General features: G+C 40.3%; 1 pseudogene; it reads right to left on the bottom strand.

Moving 5' to 3' along the window:
• Positions 1-899: 899 nt before the first annotated feature.
• LOC138161168 (phosphoglycerate mutase 1 pseudogene) lies at positions 900-1869 on the bottom strand (annotated as a pseudogene).
• Between the last annotated feature and the right edge of the window lie 6401 nt (positions 1870-8270).

Raw genomic sequence — 8270 nt, 5'->3', positions numbered from 1 at the left:
AAATTATCTTACCTGGATCTGTTTTGCAAGAATGTGGTTTTTCCAATGAGATATTTCACATCACCTTCTATTTTTTCATTTGTTTAGATCTGTTTAAAAGAATCTTGATTTCTCAAAAAGTCATTAGCTTCCATTTGCTACAATCTAATTCTGAAGGAATTATTCTCTTCAGTGAGCTTTTGAGATTCTTTTTCCATCTGGCAAATTTGGCTTTTTAAGGCATTCTTCTCCTCATTGCCTTTTTGAGCCTCTTTTGCCATGTGAGTTAGTGTATTTTTTTTTTTATTGCACATCACTCCTTTATTATAGTGAACAACAAAAAAAAGGTGGGGAGGTTAGTACAGTTATGCTAAAACTGATGAGGACCCAGGTGGCTGGACATAGGCAAGTGGACACTGAGATACACTTAAACATGATCGAGGGGCATTTTACTGCCACAGAACAGAGCGGGGCTATAAAACACACAATGAGATATACTCGTCCACCCCTTAGAAATCAAAGAACTCTTCCTTCTCTGATGTGGCTTGAGATCTCTGATGACTACCAAGAGGGACAGTTTAATTTCAAAAGTCACTAATAACCAGCCTAGAAGGGTCTTTTGTGAAAGCAAATGTGACAAACATTGGGACATAATCTCAACCTCTCAGATTCATTTTTCTTGAATTAGGGAGGAAATAAGACTTTCATGATTTGTTAAATAACCACCCAAGTTATAGGTAGCTTACTACAACAGCCCCTGAGAGGGCTGCCCTACTTGCAGGACTGGCTCATAGCAATAACTGGACCAATTGCTTCTTTCAACTCCCCACATTGGTCACTTCTTACTATGTCCCCATCCCTAACCCCTAACCAGGTCCTTACTGAGCCAAACCACCCAGGAGGCATTTTGACTAATGTGGTTGCGGGGAAGGGCAACAAGAGAGAAAAGAATTGGTCTGAAACAGGGAGGAAATGAGAAAAGGAGCCATCAGTCCCCCACCTGCAGCTATGTGTTGTGTTCCCTAAGATGATGGTCAGTGGAGCAGGCAGGGGAGAGATGTGGTGGGACAGTGAGAAGGGAAGTACCTGGCTACTGCTGGCACATGCTGGTACCCTGTTTTCACTTCTTGGCCTTGCCTTGGGCTGCCACAGCCTCCATGGCTTTGCGAACAGTCTCTTCATCCCCGAGGAACTGCATGGGCTTGACTGGTTTCAGATTCTTGTCCAATTCATACACGATGGGAATGCCAGTGGACAAATTCAGCTCCATGATTGCTTCTTCAGACAGACCCTCAAGATGCTTGACAATCCCTCGGAGACTATTGCCATGAGCTGCAATCAGAACACATTTTCCTTCCTTGATCTGGGGGACAATTTCCTCATTCCAGAAGGGTAGAGCCCGGGGAAAGGTGTCTTTCAGGCTCTCACAGGAAGGCAGCTGATCCTCAGTCAGATCTGCATAGAGACGGTCCTTGCTGATGTTGCTGTAGAAGGGGTGGTCAGGCTCCATTGGAGGTGGTGGGATGTCATAGGATCGCCGCCAGATCTTCACCTGGGCCTCACCATGCTTAGCAGCTGTCTCCGCTTTGTTGAGGCCTGTCAGACCTCCATAGTGCCGCTCATTGAGGCGCCAAGTCCTCACTACAGGCAACCACATCTGGTCAATGGCATCTAGTACTGTCCAAAGGGTACGAATTGCTCTCTTCTGGACAGGGGTGAAGCAGATATCAAATTCATAGCCAGCATCTCGCAGCGCTTGGCCTCCTCGTGCCCGGCGGGGCTCAGGTCCGCGTCATACCAGCCGCTGAAGCGGTTCTCCAGGTTGCAGGCGCTCTCTCCATGCCGAATCAGCACCAGCTTGTAGGTGGCCATGGCGGGGCAGAAGCTCAGGGCAGTGAGGTTCGAGGAGACAGGCAGACAGGCGAGCACGCACTCGTTAGTGTATTTTTTAAGGTATTATTTTCTTCAGTCAAGTTGTTGACTCTCTTTTCATGATTTTCTTGCATCATTCTCATTTCTGTTCCCAATTTTTCTTCCACTTCTCTTATTTGGCTTTCAAAATCCTTTTGAAAGTCCTCTATGGCCTGTAACCGGCTCATATTTTTCTTGGAAGCTTTTGACGCAGGGGTTCTGACTTCACTGTCTTCCTCCTGTTCCATGTTTTGATCCTTTTTATCCTCAAAAAAGGAATCTAGAGTAGGGTTGCTGAGCTTTCTTTGCTTGTTCATTTTGCCATTCAATTGCTTGACTTTTGAGCTTTTTGCCACAGTAGAACTCTGCTTCCAGAGAGTAGAGCTTTGTCCCAAATAGCTGGAGTCTTCCCAGCTGCTGGAGCTATTAGTTGGGTGCCCTCTCTGAAACTTCCACAGGCTCTGGCACCTGGTCACGCACCCCAGGACCTCCTCCCTAGACTGCAATCCAGATCCAAGCAGGTTAAAGCAAGAGCGATTACCCCTCCAGACTGGTCACTTGGTCCCCCTACAATCTGCAGACCAAGAGCTCTGAAGCAGCCATGCTGTAGTGGCCTCCTTGCCTCAGCTGCTTCTCCCTCTAGGAGCAGAGGATGGACCACCTCCTGGACCCCCTATTCCCACAAAGTCCACACTGACCTCTCACTTTGTCTTTGGCATTTATGGGTTGATAATTCTGGAAACCACCACATCTGCTGGTGATTCACTCTCTAGAAGTCCCTCCTGCTAGGCCTGGTCAGGGCACTATGGGGCTAAAAATGCAGTCTCAGGAGCAGCTGGGTGCTGCTGCCAGCCTGCTGTGATAGACTCTTCATGTCAGGCTACCAGACTGCCTTCAGTGGGAGATCTCTTTGTCTCTGTCACTTTGTGGGTTCTGTAGCCCTAAAGTTTATTTAGAGTCATTTTTATACATATTTGAGTTGGTTATGGGGGGAGCACACAGAGTTTTCCTGTTTCTATGCTGCCATCTTGGCTCCACCCCATCCCTCCCTCCCTTATGTTCTGCAATGGGCACATTTTTTTTTCCTAAATTTGTATTTAAGTTCCAATATTTAAATTTATGATATGTTTTTGTTTCTTTTCTCTGTTCTGTATTTGTGTTCTGGCATTTGAGTCTAAAATAAAATTTCAAGAAAGAAAAAAAAAACACCAAAAAAAAATAAAAATAATCACTAATTTAACAAAAAAGAAAACATGAGGAGGATAGTTTCAGAAAAACTTTGGGAAATTTATATGAACTGATGCAAAGTTAAGTGAGCAGATCGAATAGAACACCGTACACAGTTAAAGCAATACTTCATTGATGATCAACTATGAAATACAGCTACTCTGATCAAGAAAATAAATCAACACAGTTCAAAAGGTCCATGATGAAAACTGTCCACCCCCAGGGAGAAAACTGATGAATCCAGAGCATAGATCAAAGCATATGTTTCTTTTTGCTTTCTTTATGTTTCTTGGTTTTATTATTGCTTGTGTGCATGTGTGTTTTTTTTGCAACATGGCTGATATGTAAATGTTTTGCATAACTTCACATGTATAGTTATCATTTTGCTATATGACATATATCATATTGCTAACCGTCTCATTTTGTGTGAGAGGAAGAGAGGAAGGGAAAGAATTTAGGACACAACATTTTAAAATGAATTTTAAAAATATAAAGCAATTATTAAGTGAAAGAATAATTTTTAAGAAAAAAAAGAATAGTTTCTTTTAAAACTCGAGTCCTATTGAGTGAGCTGGTGATGTTCTACATGACAATTTGTATCCTCCACTTGACTACCGTTGTCTTCTTCTCAATCCCCCAAAATATTGCCTCATATTTACTTTGCATATGTTTAGTAAATATTTATTTTTGCTCATACCAGAGTACCAGGCAACTCCATACAATTAAGTTATAGAAAAGTAGTCAATCTGTGTTACTTGATATCAAACACAGGAAATGAACTTGAATTTTATATGAAATATTATAAATTTAAAAAAATACTTTTCACAGTTTGTTTCAGACAGCTCTTGAATTCTGTTTCACATTGCATTCTAACCTTGTCTGGACCATCTGATCTGACTAGCTGCTCCTAAAACAGATCTTTGGACTTAGGCCTTCAGAAGAAACCCTAGTACTGACCCAATCTAGCTTTTGATTTAAATTTGTGTCTACCAATGCAGACACTACTTTTCTCTCTAGAAGAGAATTCTCTTTCTCCTTCTCCAGCATCTTTAATTGCTGATGTCTCTTATGATATTTCTTCCTTGTAAAGGACATATTCCCAGACCATAAACAGCACTGTACAACATTGTTCAATATTGGGAATGATAATGCTAAATTCCTGAAAGACAAATAATTTCCCCAAAACATGAAGTTATTTGGTATTTTATAATTAATAAGGCAAGAAAGCAGACTGGATGTGTTGTAAAGATTTTTTAAAAAATACTTTGTTGGTGGTGGTGTCCCTGGATAAGTCACTTAACCTCTGTTTGCCTTAGTCCATTGGAGAAGTAAATGGCAAAGCACTCCAATATCTTTGCAAAGAAAACCCCATGGTGGTCAAGAGTGGAACACCGCTGAATGACTGAACAAGGCGAAGAATGGCTCTCGCAATTGATTCATGGACATTGGAACTCTATCCAGGTCCAGGCTCAGTGTCTTAATTGATTTTACCATGTCTGTTTCTTAGTTATAAGACTAGAATTCCATTCAGCTACAGCATGAGTAGATACCCTGCCACTAGATGGAAAGTCCTCTAAAGTTTCTTTTTAAGTTTTCAGACAACTCATTTTTCTCTAAAGAGGGGAAAAAATAGGGAGAATATTGGATTAATTGTTTTTAACTCCATATTACATGTCCCAATACAGAGTATTTTTTTTCAGTTTAAGGAATTTCAGTCTAGTGTTGCCATTATCAGGGTATGTGACCTTGTGAAAAATATTAAATATCTATTGTTTTTATAGTATAGGTAACAGAATTCTGCCTCTAGACTTTCTAGCTTTATGGGCATGGTCAAGTTATATAAAGTCCCTGCACTTCAGATTCCTTAAATATCAAAGGGACAAGAAAAAATTGAATTTTTAAAAAGCATATGCCACTTTACATAATTTATAAGGAAAGTGCTTTGAGGGGAGAGGCAAAGTACTTTCTCCATTATACTACATGGCCTCTCTTATTCAGTTTCCCCAAAAAGATCCCTTGGGAAAAAATAGCTTGCACAGTGATGCTTCATCATCCTTATTCATTTTCTCCCAATGAATAGGTAGGAATTCTGAATTAGATGTCAAATCTGTTCTTAACAACTAATGCAAAGGAAAGAACATTTATCTTCTAGTGAATAAAATGCAAGAAAAAGAATGGTATATTTTGTATATTTTTAACTCTGTGAGTCTACATTAGCCTATGCTTCTCCTGATTTTTCATAGTGTTGATATAGTACCCCACCCATTCCATCAAATATTTCTATTATTTTCCAGTGCCTCTAGGAAGTAATTGAAATGGAGAATTGATCCGAATTATACCCAAACATACACACACACACACACACACACACACATTTAGTAGCAGTTGTCCTTTTAAATAAGTGACTTTTTGGATAAATTAAGCACACCCAGATGGAAAGAAGCTGGCTTTTCATACAGAAGCTGCTTAATCTAAAGAAGTTGTTAAAGGTTATTCTTTGCACCCAAAAAGGGTCTTGGGAACATGGGAATGAGTTGGTTATGCATTAGCTTGCATGGATGGTACAAAGGCCTTTAATCTCATATTATTTGGTATCAGAAAGAGGGTGTCAGACCGCCAAATAACTAGTGCAGGTTTGCAATACCTGAGTTTGAGTGGGAAAAGCGAAAGTGATTCACTATCTGTGACCTAGGCAGAGCAGATACTTGTTTTGAGGAGTGTAGGGTAAGGGTGAGGCAACTAGATGGCTCAGTGGACAGAATGCTTGGCCTGGGGTCAGGCAGACCTGAGTTCATATTCAGCCTCCTACACTTAACTAGCTATCTGTCCCTGGATAAGTCACTTAACCTCTGTTTGCCTTAGTCCATTGGAGAAGTAAATGGCAAAGCACTCCAATATCTTTGCAAAGTAAACCCCATGGTGGTCAAGAGTGGAACACCCCTGAATGACTGAACAAGGCGAAGAATGGCTCTTGCAATTGATTCATGGGCATTGGAACTCTATCCAGGTCCAGGCTCAGTGTCTAATGCAGTGGATCACTCAGGGCCTGGGGGTTCAAATAATCAATTCATTTCATATCTGTATCGATATCTATATTCTCCATAAAAGCAGTTTTCACAATAGTAAAAAAAAAATTAATTTGTAAAAGTAAAACTAAGAATGAGCCTTAAGCCAGGAAATTAAAAGCAATTAGCAAGAAGGTTCCCTGGGTGCTCAGGGGCACCCTAAAAAGTTCTAAAACCTGCTTTAATATTGTTGCTGACCAAAAGGACACACAGTTTTGCTTCCTGGAGGCAAAGTTAAACCATCCTAAAGTTCTCATTGAAGTTTCTTCTCATAACATGGGAGTGTGTGTGTTTGTGTATGTGTGTGTGTGTGTGTGTGTGTGTGTGTTTTGGGGTGGGTCAAGCTGATCTTAATTCTGGATACTGTTTCCCATTTAGATCATGAGTTTACTTCCCATCTACTCATTTGAAGCTTAGTTTCTGGAGGATTTGACTTTTTCTACAAGCCTGAAATCACTTCCATTTCCCCTTTTTTAGTTAACCTATAAGCAACCCCAACAAGTAACAGCCATATTCATTCCAGATTTGTCTTTGATCCTGTGACTACAGATTTTTTTTTTAAATCATCCTGCTTGAAAATTTTTTGTGGGAGACAGGTTTCATTTGATTTAATACAACACTTTGAAGTGGTAGGAGGGGAAATAATCAAACAAATAACTCAGTTGCTATCATTTTGATCTTTAATAATTTTTGGTGGAATGAGATGCAGCATATAGGAGTAACTGCTTTTATTAGATTTTTTCATATTACTTGTGTGACTTTTTTCCCTTTCTATGTCTTCTGCATGTCTGCTTTCTGCCAAATGACTATAAGAAGCATAGAATTGAACAATTATCAGGAAATTTTTGACAAGACGATTTCAATAGAAAGTAATAAGGGTTGTTTTAAAAGTTTATCCAGCTTGAGTGGTCGGCTATAGGGATCTTTTGGATCATGGGCTGCTCCCAGTTCCTCCTGCCTATTCTTTAGTAGGATTCATGGATTCTCCTTGCAGTTATTCTCAGCCTTTAAAACACCAGGTGGAAAGAAAGAGTTCCCAGAATCGCAGAGGTACAGGGAATTCAAAGACTGACTAGTACAATACCTGAATAAAACAGAATTCTTCATGCAAGATAACAGACAAATAGTCATCTAGTTTCCATATGAAGACCTATAAGGATATGTAATCCATTCCATTGGGGACTTAGTGACCAAAGAGGATTAAGCAGTACTCCTGGTGCTGGATGCAGATATTTTGTGGAAACTACAACAGACTTCTACTTTAGTTATTATCAGTAATAAGAGTATGTTATATTTAGTAGATAAAGTCAGCATTGCTGACCCACTCTCAATAGGATATGAACGTTGAGATATTTTCCATCCAGAGTATTGATTTGGAGCCAATTCATTCAAATATTTGTAACCAGTCTGATTTTTCTGTGGGCAGAAAAAAAAATTTTAAATTAACCGTGTGAATCCTTATACTTTTCCTGCTGGGCAGAGGAGAGACTGAGACTGGGAGGGATTGCCACTATTACAAGTTTTGAATCAGGGGTGAATTTCCTGCCACACAAAGAGGTCTTTTATATTTTGTTTGTTTTAGCAACATGCTGTAGCAGCAAGCACCCTAGCATCCCCAGGGTGTCTGCCAACACAGGTTCTTAGATCTGCTTTGGTAAAGGAAAGCAACTCAAAATGGGTTAACAAGCTTACTTTAATCAGTCAAATATGTATCGGTTACCTAGTTCAGGGGAAAAAGGTCAGCACCCCGAACTTCGGAATATACAGACAGAATTATCAAGACAGAGAAACAGATCAAGTAGACAGTTTCCAAACTGTACAACTATTACATCCATACCAAATCAACATCTTGTTTTCATCAATATCTGGGGTTTTCAAAGCCGAGGGGCTCTTGACAATGGCTTCCCAGAGTCTCATCTGATCAAATCACAGAACACTTCTCAAAGTGAGCCCCAAAACAAAGCTACACATCAAGGCTTATATAGCCTTCAACTGGCTCAGAGAATGTAACAACCTTCTGGACCCACTGGCCAATCAAGTATCTACTGAAAAACAAGCCTCCCACCCCAGGCTCCAGGTGCACTTTAG

Source organism: Petaurus breviceps, unplaced genomic scaffold, assembly GCF_028583685.1.
Source record: "Petaurus breviceps papuanus isolate PSGF00001 unplaced genomic scaffold, PetGlider_PUasm1.0 183, whole genome shotgun sequence".
In the NCBI taxonomy this organism is placed as follows: domain Eukaryota; kingdom Metazoa; phylum Chordata; class Mammalia; order Diprotodontia; family Petauridae; genus Petaurus; species Petaurus breviceps.
This window is presented reverse-complemented; position numbering and strand designations above follow the sequence as displayed.